This window comes from Alligator mississippiensis, chromosome 1 (genome assembly GCF_030867095.1).
Source record: "Alligator mississippiensis isolate rAllMis1 chromosome 1, rAllMis1, whole genome shotgun sequence".
NCBI lineage: Eukaryota > Metazoa > Chordata > Crocodylia > Alligatoridae > Alligator > Alligator mississippiensis.
In genome coordinates this window covers 449,055,050-449,069,404 of record NC_081824.1, presented here as the reverse complement: position 1 = coordinate 449,069,404, position 14,355 = coordinate 449,055,050, and the positions used below count along the sequence as shown (strand labels likewise).

At 54.5% G+C, this 14,355-nt stretch overlaps 1 non-coding gene across 1 annotated transcript; it reads left to right on the top strand.

Annotated features, from left to right (window-relative positions):
* The first annotated feature begins 11,539 nt into the window (after positions 1–11,539).
* On the top strand, positions 11,540–11,723 carry LOC132247917 (U2 spliceosomal RNA). The gene has a single exon (XR_009459313.1). It is a non-coding gene; the product is annotated as a U2 spliceosomal RNA (small nuclear RNA).
* The last annotated feature ends 2,632 nt before the right edge of the window (positions 11,724–14,355 follow it).

Genomic DNA, 14,355 nt, shown 5'->3' with positions numbered 1-14,355 from the left:
TAATTTTGAGGGGGCGGTGTATGGGTTAGTGAGTCACAAGGAGAGGGAATGGGAAATTCGGGTGTTGTTACTGTGTACACTGGTGGCGGTATGGAAGGTGAGGTGTCTGTTAGTGCAAAAGGGGCTTTATTTTACAGCACGTGAGTGCATTTATCTGGTGTATGTGGAATTGGGGCACTATAGAAGTAGAGGGGAAGGGGAATGGGAAGGGATTGAGTGGAGGAGGTTATTTGAGTAGAAGGGGAGGGGGTAAAGGAAGGTAAATGTTATGTTTTGTGTGGGATATTGAAAGCGGGCGAATGTAAAGGAGATTGAATTGAGGGAGGTAAGGTGGGAGGAGAGATTGAAATGGTTGATTTGTTTGTGTAAGGGGGGAGGAATGTGTTTTGGTTGTCCTGGAAAGGAATGTTATGTTACGGGGGTTAATGTAAACGTTTTGTGGTTTGAAGCTGGGGCCCTGCCTGGGGCTGTGAGGCCTGGGCCCGGGCGGGGGGTGCGGGCTGGGAGCCCGCCCAGCCCACGGGGGCCTGCTGCGGCTCTGGGGACGGCACCCGGAGGGCCAGGGCCCTCCCCACTACTGGCAGACCTTGCAGCCTGCCTTCATCGAGCGTCATCAACAATGACGAACAAAGCCATAGCAGTGAGGTGTGGGCAAGTCCAAGTCAAGTACAATGAAAGCAGTAGACAGAGACCAGGGCAAATGGAGGCGAGTCAAGGAGAGGCAGGGGCAAGTCCCAGTGGAGTCGAGTGCAACGAAGGCAGTAGACAGAGGCCCACCCAGGCAAACTCAAGCAAGGAAGCAAGCCCGAGTCGAGGCGGGCGGGGGCAAGTAAGTCCGAGTCAAGTCCAATGAAGCTGCAGTAGACCGAGCCCCGGGCAGGCAACCTGAAGCGAGGAGTCGAGGAAGGAGCGACACACGCCTGCCAGCCCCCGCCCGCCCGCCCACACAGTGGCTTTCCCGCAGGAGAGCCAGCCAGTCGGTCAGTCGCCAGGCCCCAGGACCAACCGCCGCCACCCTGTAGGGGCCGCCCCCTGCCCTGCTCGCTGGGCCCCCCGGGCCGCCGGCCCCAAGGGGCCCGCTACCCCTCAAGGCCTGGGCGGATTATCACTTCTTGGCCTCTTGAAGGCTCAGATTGGGGATGGCCGGGCGGAAGCCTGGCTGTTTCCCGGTTGGGCTGACTGGAGACCGGGAGCGAGGAAGAGATGGCGGCTGGTGGAGTGGTTTCGGTGGCAGAAGGATCAGTGGTGGCGAGGAGTATGCTGATGGATGGGGTGGAGCGGAGCACAGCGACAACAGAGTGGTGAGCCAACGGAGGAGGGCGTATGGATGGTGGTGGGCAGGAAGAGGAAGCAGGAGGAGCAGGAAGCGGAGGAGGCAGTGAGAGTCGAGGCAGCGGGGAAGAAAGAAGATAAGGAGTGGCGGGAGCAGTGGGACGAGAGCTCAAGAGGGAAAGATTGGGGAGAGGAAGAATGCGGCAGAGAAGATACAGGACCCATGTGGGGGGAGAAGGACCCACGGCGGTGGGTAAAGCTGAGAATTAAAGCGACTTTGCTAAAAGATGGCTTTATGGGAGAATCGAGACTCGAAAGAGCTGAATGTATGGAGAGAGCGTTATTTGGGGACTGTGGAGTGGACGCAAAGGACCTGAGCACAGCAATTGCGCATGAGAACAGAGCGTGAACTATTACTTTTTTGGAAGAGGGGGGCCTATGACTATTTTTGGGTGAGACACGATAAGCTGATGAGGGCAGGGGCACTAAAGGGGTGTACCTTTTGAGGCGGGAGAGAAGGAACGGGAGGGGGTTTTGGTTATTCGGTTGTTTAATGAGATGGTGGAGAGGGAGGACGTGTCGCGGTGGTTAGAGGGGAGGGTGCAGAGGGTGATGTGGGGGGGGGAAGAGTTGGAATCAGTATTGAGAATGGAAATGGGAGAGGGGGAAGGTGAGGAAGATGGAGGAGGAGAGTGTCCTGGGTAGCCTCCATGGAAGAATTAACAGAGGTTCAAGAAGGGGAGGGCATGAGGGAGGGTATGAGAGATAAGGGGAAAGTGGGGGAAAAGGGAGAGCTTGAAGAAACTTGAGAAGGGGGGGTAATGGAAGTAAGCGGGGAGGGAAAGTGGGGAGATACTTGAGACAGAGGGAAAGTGCAGAAAGTGGTGGGGGAAAGGAGATGAAGCAAGTGATGGGGGGGAGAGGGAGGTAAGAAGTGGGAAGGGGAAGGAGATGTGAAAGGGAAAAAGGTTGCTGCATAGGAGGGAGGAAGAAGCAAAGACTTGTGAAAGAGGTGGGGCGGGGGGGTGGGCAGAAAGGTTTCTTAAGCCCAATGGCCATTTTGGCCCTGGCGAAAGCTATGGGGATGAGGGCAGAGGGGATGAGTATGGGGGGAGGGGAGGGAAAGAAGATCCGAAAGGGAAGTGGGCGGGGGGGGGGGGGGGAGTGAAGCTGTGGGTTAAAAGAAAATGCTAAGGATAATATTGCTGAAAATGAGGAGCTTGTTACGAAGGAAGAAATGGGAAAGGTTGAGAGGATGTTTAGAACAGCACGAGGTGGACGTTCTTGTAGGCAAATCATGTGGAATTGGGTGGGGTAGGGATTATGGGCACCTGTGGAGAAGGTGGGGTTGGGGGCAATCATGGGGGGCGGGGGTGGAGGATAAGGCAGTGGGGGTGGGAGTGTTGATGAGGGGGAGGGGGGGATTTTCAGGTGAAGGGTGTTACAATGATGGTGGATGGGAGGAAGTTACTTTATGGAATGTATATGCACCTGCGGGGAAGGTGGAAAGGATGGGGTTTTTGAAGAAGTTGGCGGTTTGTTGTGGGGGAGGAGGGCATAAGATAGTAGTGCGGGATTTAAATTGTGTTATACAGAGAGGGGATCGAGTGGGGGAGAGTGGGGAAGGGGATATGGATAGCATGGGGAGATATTTAAGGGATTGGGTAAAGGAAGAGGGGTTAAAAGACGTGGGAGGGGGAGGGGGTGGCAACAAGGGTGGACCCGGGGGGGAGGAAGCAATTGCAGATAGATTTTATGATTGTTTCACCAGGGCTGAGGGGTGTGAGGAAAGGGGTTGGGGATGTGGGTTTTTCAGACCATCGAATGTTGAGGGTGCAGGGGGGAAACGGGGGAGAGGGATATGGAACTTGAATTTGAAATTATTAGAAGATGAAGGGAGGTGTGAAGAGCTGAGGGAGTTATATAGAGGGTGGAGGACACTTTGGGGTTTGTTTGCAACACGATGGGGATGGTGGGTGATGGTTAAAGGGAGGGTTAAGGAATGGTTCATCGAAGAGGGGAGAAGAAGAGCGGGGAAGGGAATTGAAAGACAAAGGGTTGTGCAGGAATTGTTGAAGAGGGCAGGGGAAGGGAGGGAGGTTCGGGTGCAGTTAGGGGAGGCAAGATGGAGAGTAGAGGAATGGTTTGGGGAGAGGGAAAGGGTTTTTCTGGCTAGGGCACCGTGGGTGGAGGAAGGGGGAAAAGTGGAACAAACACTTGGCATCGAGGGTGAGGAAAGGGAGGACAGAACTGGGAAAAATAAAAACGGGGAAGGGGAAACGGTTGGAAGGAACAAAGGATATATTGGAAGAGGTGACAAATTTTTACGAGGCCTTGTATAAAGGGGGAGCAGGGAGGGGACGAGCCAGTGGGTGAAGGGGATAAGGGGACGGGTCGCAGAGGAGGACAGGGAGAGTTTGGAGGGGGACATAATGGTGGGAGAGGTGGAAGGGTGTTTGAAAGAGATGGCGGGAGGGAAGGTGCTGGGGTTGGATGGGTTGGGGAAGGAATTTTACTGTAAATTTTGGGACCTAATGGGAGAAGATATGGTTATGTTGTTTAGGGAAATCACGGAATTGGGTATGGTGGGTGAGGGGTTTTTGGATGGGATGGTAATTCTGTTACATAAAAAGGGGGAGAGGGGGGGATCTGAAACTGGAGGCCAATTACATTATTAAATGGAGCTTATAAGTTCATGAAGGTGCTGGCAGGGCGGCTGAAGAGGGTGTTGGGACAGGTGGTGAGGGAAGGACGGATGTGTGCGGTGGAGGGAAGGAAGATTTATCAGACACATTGGGTTTTGAGGGATATTATACAGTATGCACGGGTGAGGAAATGGGGATAGGAAGCTTGGACTTGGAGAAGGCTTATGATTGGGTGGAGCACGGGTTTTTGTTTGAGGTATTAGAGGGGATGGGGTTTCCAAGGAGGTTTGTGGGGTGGGTGAAAGGGGTATATGAAGGGGCACAGAGTAGGATGTTAATAAAAGGATGTTTGGGAAGGGGTGTTAGGGTGGGGGTTTGTCAGGGATGTCCACTGTCACCGAGGTTGTTTGTGTGTGGCATGGAGGTTTTAGCACAAAAGATAAGGGGGGATAGGTGTATTAGAGGGGTGCAAGTTCCTGGGGGGGAGGTTAAGGGTTTGCTTGACATTACGGTGGTGGTAAGAGACAAGTATTTGTTAGGGAGGGTGTTAACACAAGTGAGGGAGTATGGGGAAATTTCTGAGGCAAGGTTGAATAAGGGGAAGAGTATTGTGTGGGTACAAGGGGTGTGGGAGGATATAGAGGGATTTGGGTTGAAGGTAATTGGGGACAACTTGAAGGTTTTGGGGGTTACTTTTGACAAGGATGGGAAGGGGAAGTGGGCATGGGAAGAATTAAAAGGGAGGGTAAAAAAAGTAGTAGGGTGGTGGGGCACAAGGGGACTGTCCTTGGGTGGTAAGGTGGAAGTGATTAAGAGATTTTTATTGCTAGTGGTGTTATTCATGGGGAGGTTATACCCCCCCCCCCCCCCCTGTCGTGAATACAAGCAAGGAAGGTGCAGAGGGAAGCTTGTGTTTTCTTTTGGGGTGGGAAAGTGGAGAGGGTAGCAAGGAAAGAAATATAGAAGGATGGGGAGAGGGGTGGATGGGGGGTTTGTGTATGGGCATGTGATGGTGGGGATGGTGAAGGAAGCATTGAGGGGGGAAGAGTATGCAGGGAAGTTTGGGAGGTATTGAGGGGGGGAGGTTCTGGAGGGCTTCGGGGGTTCTTTGGGGAAAGATGAAGGGGGATATGGGCGGAAAAGCCATCTTTGCATTATGGGACAGCGGGAGGTTTCATTAGGGTTAGGGAACTGGGTGGGTTGGGGAGAGAGGGGTTGCAAAATGCAAGGGGGATGTTTCAAGTGATTAGGGGGAAGGATGGGCTGACAGATGTGGGGGAACTCTCCTGGGCACAGGTACAGCGAGTGTGGAAGGGGGTGGTAGATAAGAGGTGGGAACAGGGGCATAGGGGATTAGGGTGGAGGGTTGTTAGGAGGATATTAATGGTAAGGGAAATACAATGTAGATCGGGATTGGTTAGGTCACGGGTATGTCTGAGGGAGTTATGTCAAGGGGAGGAGTCGGGACACCATATATTTTGGGAATGTGATTATGCACAAAAGGTGTGGGGGAGGGTGGGGAAATTTTTGAGGGAGCTAGGGTGGGTGAAGGGGATTTCGTATGAAGGGGCATTACATGGATTAGTGGAGGAGGGGGAAAGAAGTTGGGAGGTGCAGGTAATTTTGAAGGGGGTGAAAGTTGTGTTGTGGAAAGTGAGGTGTTTATTGGTTAGGAATAGTTTATTTTTTTGCAATTAGGAAATGCTTACAATTAGGGTGGCACGAGATAAAGGGGTATATAGAGGAAGTGGGGGTAAGCGGACAGGATAGGGTTAAGGGGGGCTATGGCATGGGGTAAAGTGGAGACATTTGTTTGAGCCAGCAGGGATAGGGTAATGGGACAGAGGGAGATGAATGGGTGGAGGAGGAGGAAGGGTAGTGGAAAGGATGAGAGAAAGGAGAAGAGAGACATTTGGGGGAAACATGGATGAGTTTGGTTTTGGTAGTAGAATTATAATGGGAATAGATGAAAGGATCAAATATGAATTATAAGATGTAGACGGCATGGGGTTTGTTTTGTGTTGCGTCGGAAAGATATAGGGTTTGTGTGAAGGTTGGCTATGTGTAAGCTCGTTGGTTTTCTTTGTTATGTATATGGTGTTTAAGTGATTAATGCGTCCAAATTATACAAAATATAAAACGCATTGTTGGTGTCAGGAGCAGGCCTCGGAGCTTGCTCCAGCCCCTCCATGCATCGGCCCGGTATGTGCCTCCGGGCCTGGTGCCTGCTCCCCTTCTGGGGGAGTGCCTTCCTCCCTCCTCAGTCGGTTCCAAAAGCAGCAGGGGCGGGGCCACGGACCCTAGGCAACCCCAGGGCAGGTGCACACTGGAAGGGGAGGGCGTGTGTGCACCTGCCCGCCTGCCCTCCTGCTAGGCAGCACTGCCCCTGGTGGCGGGCCGGGGCCCTGCAGCCTGGGCGGGCGGGGGTTGCAGGCCGGGAGCCTGCCCAGCCTGCGGGGGCCTGCTGCGGCCCTGGGGGCGACTCCCAGAGGGCTGGGGAGGCCAGCGGGCCGGGGCCTTCCCTGCTACTGGCAGGCCTTGCCTGCTCCCCCTCCCCCTCCCCCTTTGGCTCGGCTTGCCTTGCAAGGCAGCTTAAGACCAGACAATGCCTTCAACGAGTGTCATCGTTGTCATCAACGATGACAACCAAAGCCACAGCGGCGGGGCGTGGTCAAGTCAAATGAAAGCAGTAGATGTAGACCGGGACAAACAGAAGCAAGCCTGAGTCGAGGCAGGGGCAAGTCCCAGTCAAGTCAAGTGCAACAAAGGCAGTAGACAGAGGCCCACCCAGGGCGAACTGAAGCAAGAAAGCAAGCCCGGGTTGAGGCGGGCAGGGGCAAGTAAGTCCAAGTCAAGTCCAATGAAGCTGCAGTAGACCAAGCCCCAGGCAGGCGACCTGAAGCGAGGAGTCGAGGAAGGAGTGGCACACACCTGCCAGCCCCTGCCCACCCACATGGTGGCTTTCCTGCAGGAGAGCCAGCCAGTTGGTCAGTCACCAGGCCCCAGGGCTGACCGCCGCTGCCCCCGGCCCTGCTCCCCCTCCGGGCCTGGGCGGGTTATCGCTTCTCGGCCTCTTGAAGGGTCAGATAAGGTCGGCGGTCAGGCATCGGGAGGCCGGGTGCTGGGAGGTGAGCAGAGATGGAGACGGTGAGAGCGATGAAGGAAGCGGCGCTGCAGATGGAGGGCGTGGAGCAGACAACAGCAGGGTAGTCTGGGTGAGAGTGGGGAGAGAAGTCGAACGAGCGGAGGAGGTGAACAGAGCGGAGAAGGAGGTGAGCGGACGGTAGCGGAGGAGGGATGGAGTCTTGTGGGATGCCGTGGGAAGGTTCAGCTGGGAGTGGGGGGGGAATAGGAAGAGCCCCGAAGAGGGCGGTGGTGATGGAGGGCGGACGGCAGAAGGATCGTGGGCAGGAGAAGGAGGCGGCAGGGACGGCGAAAGCATTGGAGTGGGAGATGGAAGATGGAGAGCAAAGGAGGGACATAATGTGGAGGGTGAAAGTGACTCTGGCGGAAGAGGGGTTGAAGGGCGCAAAGACTTTAAGACGGATAGACTTTATGACGAAGGTGCTTCTTGGTGCGCCGAAGGTGGACCCCGCAGACTTGGTCTGTGTGGTGGCTTTCGATAATTATAAAGAACGGCATGTATCTTTTTGGAGCTCGAAAGCGTATTCGGCCTTTTGGGAAGCCCATAAGGCAGCTATGGAGTGTGGGGAGTTGCAGGGGCTGAATTTTGAAGTAGGCCGGAAAGCACGGGAGCAGGTGGTGCATATTTAAGATGTATACGGAAGTTTTGGAGGAGGGGGATGTGGTGAATTGGTTGGAGGGAAGGGTACAGGGTGTGTTAACGGTGGGGAAGGTTTTTGACGGGTGGAGGGTTTGGACGGGGGCTTGGAGGGCATGGGTTCTGTTGCAGGAAGAGGTGGGGAGCCCTGGGGGTGTGAGGCATTTGTTGCCAGTTGTTCAAATTGGGCTGCATAGGGGGTATGTTACATACACTGATCAGCCAAAGCTGTGTAGCAGGTGTGGGTTGGGGGGGCACTTGGCTGCTTTCTGTTCATTAACTGTTTGTTTTCAGTGTAGGGGAATGGGGCACAAGGCACAATTTTGCATGGAGAAATTGGTGTGTGCTGGGTGTAAGTGGGAGGGGCACATTCAGCGGGAGTACCTGTATTCGTATGCGAACAGAGTACGGGTGCAGGGAGACAGTGAAAAACAGGGGAGCGGAGGAACGAGGGAATGTGGAACAGCTGGAGGTGTGGGTGGAGGAGTAGGAGATAATTATAGAGGAGACACCTGAGGTGGGGAGGGAGGTCAACAACAAATAGAAGAAGCAGTATTGGAGCTGTTAGAGGAAGAAGTGGAGGGAGAAGGAAAGAAAGGAACAAAAGGGAGAAGAAGGAAGGCGGGGCGAGGCTCTGAAACAATTGAGAGGAATGGTGGAACAATTGGGGGGAAGCAGGGAAAATCTGAGGGGGGAAGTTGGGCAGAAGAAATGGAAGCCCTCGAGCAAGGGCAGGAGGGGGGTTAAAGAAAAGAGAGAAGCGGGGTGGGGGCATGCTTGAAAACTATCTCGGCAGATATAATTTGGGCGCAAGAGTGTGGGATAGGGTGGGAAAGATTATGGGTTTTTAAGAAAGCAATGGGAAGAGGGGCAATCTTGGTGGGTGGGGGGGGAAGGGAACAGGGTGGTGGGAGTGGGTATTTTGTTGAATGAGGCACGGGTGAGGGTGATTGGGGTGGAAGCTAATCGAGGGTCGTTTACAGCACATGAAGGTGGAGGTGGGTGCGGGGAGGAGGTGGGGATTTTTAACATTTATGTACCTGCAGTGAAGGCTGAATGGAGGGAGTTTTTTTTGGAGGTTGGGGATGTGTGGGGGGTGGGGAGGGAAGAAGGCTTTTGTGGAGGACTTTAATTGTATTATTGAAGAAGGGGATAGGGAGGGGGATGTTAGAGGTGGGTAGCTGGATAGTATGGGGAGGTGGTTGGGAAACTGGATACAGGAGGAGGGGTTGCAGGATGTTTGGAAGGGGGAGCAAGTGGGAATGAGGATGGATCCTGGGGGAAAGAGGGTGTCTAGGATCAATTTTGTTTTTGTTTCTGAGGGGTGGAGGGTAAGGAAGTAGGAGAAGTGGGGTTTAGTGATCATAAGTTGTTGAGGGTGGATTTACAGGTTGGAGAAGGGAGTGGGATAGGGAACAGTGTGTGTACAAGGGATTGTGTACAATTTGGGGTTGTACAAGAGGCGGGAGGTAAATGGGAAAGGTTTTTGTGGGGAGTTGGAGAGGAGGTTAAGGGAGGGGGAGGGAGCAGATCTGGAAAGAGATAATGGAGGAGGAAGTCAGGGAAGTGTTGTGAGGGATGAAGAGGGAGAAGACACAGGGTTTGGATGGGCTACCAATGGAGATCTATGAAAGGTTTTGGGAGGTGGGGGGGTGGGATGTGGTGGAGGTGTTTAGGGAGATTATGGGGACATGGGCAGTGGGGGAGGGTTTTGCGGTGGGGGTGGTGGTGCTATTGCACAAGAAGGGAAACAGGGAGGCTATCCAAAATAGGAGGCCAATTACACTGCTGAATGTGGATTATAAGTTGTTTTCGCGACACGGATGGGGAAGGTGTTGGGGGAGGTGGTGGTGGGGTGACCAGACGTGTGCGGTGAAGGGTAGGAGAATTGTAGACACGCAGTGGGTTTTGAGGGACATGATGCACTATGTGGGGGAGAGGGGTTGGATGGTGGTGGTGGGTAGTGTGGACCCAGAGAAGGCGTACGATAGCTTAGAGCACGGGTTTTTGTTTGCAGTTTTGGGGCAGATGGGGTTTCCGGGGAGGTTTGTGGGGTGGGTGAGGGTGTTGTATGATGGGGCACATAGTAGGGTGTTAGTGAAGGGGGTTTGGGGTGGGAGTTTGGGTGGAGAGAGGGGTGCACCAGGGGTGCCCCCTCTCTCCAGGGTTCTTTTTGTGGGATGGAGCCATTGGCTCAGCAGTTTAGAAGGGATGGGGGAGGGTCAGGGGAATACCAGTGCTGGGGCGGGGGGGAGCTAAGGTTGACATTATATCTGGATGATGCCACCTTTGTGGTCTGGGATGAGGGGTCTTTGAGGAGGGTGGTTAAGGGAATTGGGGAGTATGGGGAGATGGCGGGGCCACAGGTAAATAGGGGAAGAGCAAGTTGCTGGCGCTTGCGGAGTGGAGGGGTTTGGGGAAGGAAGGGTGGCAGGTGGAGAGGGAGGGGTTGAAAGTGTTGGGGGTGTACATGGATGTAGGAGGGAAGGGGGAACGGGTGTGGGAGGAGGTTTGAGGGAGAGTGAAGAAGGTGTTAAGGATATGGGGCATAAGGAAATTATTGTTTAGAGGGAAGGTGGGGATAATTAAACAATTTTTGTTACCCATGGTGTTGTTTGTAGCGGTGGTGTACCCACCCACCTGGTGACGGGTACAGAGGGAAGTCTGTTTGTTTTTCTGGGGAGGAAGATGGAGAAGGTGGCAAGGCAGGAGGTGTACAAGAGGGAGGAGTTGGGAGGGTGGGGGTTACCTGATTTGGAAGCCTTTGTTTATGTGTATTTTTGGAAAGGGGTGGTGAGGGTAGCGAGGTTGGAGGGGAGGAAAGTGGGGGAGTTATGTAGATACTGGGCGGGGAGGTATTTAAGGAGGTTGGGGTTGTATGGCGGATGGTGGAGGCGGTTGTGGGCAGATAGACCGGTGAAGTGGTACACGCAGGGGTAGAATTTCTTGAGGGTAAAGGGGTTGGGGGAGGCTAAGAGGGTATTGAGGGAGATCAAGGGAAGGGATGGGATGATGGATATAGGGGAGTTGTTGTGCGCGCAGGTGGGGAGGGTATGGAAGGGAATAGTGAGAAAGAGGTGGAAGGGGCAGCACGAATATTTTGCTTGGCGGGTGGTGTGAAAGGTGTTACCGGTAAGGGTGGAGCAACGGCGATGGGGTTTGCTGAGATGGGCAGAGTGTCCGTAAGAATTGTGCATGAGGGAGGAGGCAATTTTTTTTTTTCCCCATGTTTTATGGGAATGTAGTTTTGCACAAAGGGTATGGCAGAGGGTGAGTAGGTTTTGTAGAACGGTAGGGTGGGGGGCTTTTGTTAACTGTGAGGGGGCTTGGTAAGGGTTAGTGAACCACAAGGAGAGGGAATGGGAAATTAGGGTTTTGTTACTTTGTACACAGGTGGCGGTATGGAAGGTGAGGTGTTTGTTAGTGCAAAAGGGGCTTTATTTTACGCCGCAAGAGTATTTATTTGTTGAATGCGGAGTTGGGGTATTGCAGAGAGAGGGGAAGGGGAGTGGGAGGGGATTGAGTGGAGGAGGTTATTTGAGTAGAAGGAGGGAGAGTTGGGATAAGGGGAAGGAGGAAAATGGAAATCTAAAAGGGAATATATATATTATGATTTTGTGTTAAATACTGAAAGAGGGAGTGGTTGAAATGAAAAAGAGGTTGAATTGGTGGTGGCGAAGGTGGGAGGGATATGCTGAAGCGTTTTATTTTGGTGGTTGGGGGGGAAGTAATGTGTTTTTGTTGTCTTGAAAGGAATGTTATGTTACGGGGTTTAATGTATAGGTTGTGTTTTGAATCGGAAAAGTTGGAAGATTTTGTTGTTTGTGTTGAAAGTTTTCAAATATTTTTGGTACTTTTTAATAAAAAGAAAAAAAAATCTGTTCTTATCAGTTTAATTTCTGATATGTCTTTTGATTTATGAGGACTGATGCATTTTTGGTGCTGGGAGCGGGCCTCAGAGCTTGCTCCAGCCCCTCCGCGCATTGGCCCGGTATTGCAGTGCCTCTGGGCCCGGTGCCCACTCCCCTTTTTGGGGGGGAGCGCCTTTCTCCTCTGTCGGTTCCAAAAGCAGCAGCAGCATGGGCCTCCTGGAGCTGGTGACCCCAGGCCAGCCCTGGGGGGGTGCCCTATGCAAAAGGCCACTGGGCAGCAAGCCGGGAGGCCGGCAGGTGTGCAGGTGGGCACGCACCCACCTGCCCCCCGGCCTGCCGGGTGGCATTGCTGGGGGGCCTACCCCGCTGGCAGGGGGCCATGAAGCCCGGGCCCAGGTGGGCAGGGGGTGTTGGCTGGGAGCTGGTCCAGGTTGCAGAGGGCCCGCCATGGCCTGGGTGGCGGCACCCGGAGGGCTTAGGAGGCCGGCGGGCTGGGGCCTTCCCTGCTACTGGCAGGCCTTGCAGCCTCCCCCCCTTGCTCCCTGGCTTGGCCCACAAGGCCCCGTAAAACCAGATGCTGCCTTCGTCGAGTGTTGTCGTTGTTGACGACCAGACACAGCAGTGGGGTGTGAGCCAGGCCAGTCCAGTCCAGTTGAATGAAGGCAGTAGACTGAGACCTGGGCAAACTGAAGCAAGGAGTCGAGTTGAGGACAAGGTCGAGTCGAGGAAGGAGCGGGGCACACCTGACCTGGCAGCCCCGGCCTGCCCACACAGTGGCTTTCCCACAGGAGAGCCGACCAGTCACCACGCCGCCACAGGACGGATCACCTGGAAGAGGATTAAAAAGATGCTAGAAACCCGGGCGCACCCGACTGAAGCAAGGAGTCGGGTCAAGGAAGGAGAGGCACACATCTGCCAGCCCCGCCCACATGGTGGCTTTCCTGCAGGAGAGCCAGCCAGCTGGTCAGTCAGTCGCCACACCGCTGGGGCCACTCCTGGCCCTGCTTGCAGGGCCCCCCCTCCGACCCTGGGTGGGTTATCATTTCTCAGCCTCTTGAAGGCTCAGATCAGTTTGGCGGTCGGGCTCAGGTCCGGCCACTGCCTGGTTGGGCCTCGGGAGGCCAGGCGCTGGGAGGAGAGCAGGGTTGGCGACGGCAAGGGCGATCATGGAGGTGGCGGTGGCAATGGAGTTGGTGGAGCAGACGGGAGCGGAGCGGAGGAGAGCAAGATCTAGGCGAGAGTGGGGAGAGAAGTCGGGAGACGGGAGGAGGCGAGCAGAGCAGAGACGGAGGCGAGTGGACAGCGGCGGAGGAGGGATGGAGCTTTGTGGGAAGGACCAGCTGGGAGAGTGGGGGGGGGGGGGGAGAAAGAAGACACCTGAAGAGGATGGACCGGCAGCGGAGGGCGGACGGCAGGAGGTTCGTGGGCAGGAGGAAGAGGCGGCATGGATGACGATACGTTCTGGTCCGGAGCAGAAAGATGGAGACGGGAGGAGGGACATAAGACGGAGGGTCAAAGTGACTTTGGCTAGAAAGGGTTTTAACGGCGCAAAGACTTTGAGCTGGGGGGACTTTATGGCGCGGGTACTGTTTGCCACACTGAAGGTGGAGCCTGTGGACTTGAGTTGTGTGGTGTCATTTGATAATTTCAAGGAGTGGCACGTGTCCTTTTGGAACTGCAAGGCCTACTCTGCTTTTTGGGAGACGTACAAGGCAGCTGTGGAGCGCGGGGAGTTGGAGGGGCTAAATTTCGAAGTAGGCCAGAAAGCATGGGAGCGGGTGTTGTTTATTAAGATGTACACTGATGTTTTGGAGGGGGATGTGATGGATTGGCTGGAGGGAAAGGTGCAGCGTGCTGAATGTGGAGAGGGTTTTTGACGGGTGGAGGGCACGAGTTTTATTGCAGGAAGAGGTGGGGAACCCTGGGGGTGTGAGGCATTTGTTGTCGGTGGTTCAAATTGGGCCTTGCAGGGGGTATGTTACGTACCATGACCAGTCGAAGGTGTGTAGCAGGTGTGGGTTGGGGGGGCACTTGGCTGCGTTTTGTTCGTTAACAGTTCGTTTTCGGTGTAGGGGAATGGGGCACAGAGCACAGTTCTGTACAGAAACTGGTGTGCACCAGCTGTAGGCAGGAGGGTCGCATTCAGCGGGAGTGCCCGTACTCCTACACAAACAGAGTACAGGTGCAGGGAGAGGGGGAGAAACAGAGGGGAGTGGAGGGAGGAGGGAATGAAGAACAGCTGGAGGTGCGGGTGGAGGAGGAGGAGATGATTTGTACAGGAGACACCTGAGGGGGAGGGGGGTCAACAAGGGATTGAAGAAGCAGTGCTGGGGCTTTCAGAGGAAGAAGTGGAGGGGGAAGGGAGAAGAACAAAAGGGAGAGAGAGAAGGTGGGGGTGAGGCTTTGAAACAACTGAGAGGGATGATGGAGCAATTAGGGGGAGCAGAAAAGCCCAAGGGGGGAGATTGGGCAGAAGGAATGGAAGCCCTGGAGCAAGGGCAGGAGGGGGGTTTAAAGAAAAGGAAGAAGCAGCCGGGAGGGGGGAAGGGGGGAAGAAAAGAGTGGGAGTGGAAGTGGACGAACCTGGAGAGTTGGGGAAAGAGGGAGGGGAGGAAGGGGGAAGGGAAACAGAAGGAGAAGGTGGTTGGGGGGAGAGACAGAACAGGGGAGGGGGAGGAGAGGGTGGGATTTTTGAGCCCTGGAGCGGTGGAGGGTTTGGTGGCGACTATGGGAATATGGAGACAAGGGATTCTGTTCCTGGTGAAAGGGTCAGAGTGAGTTGGAG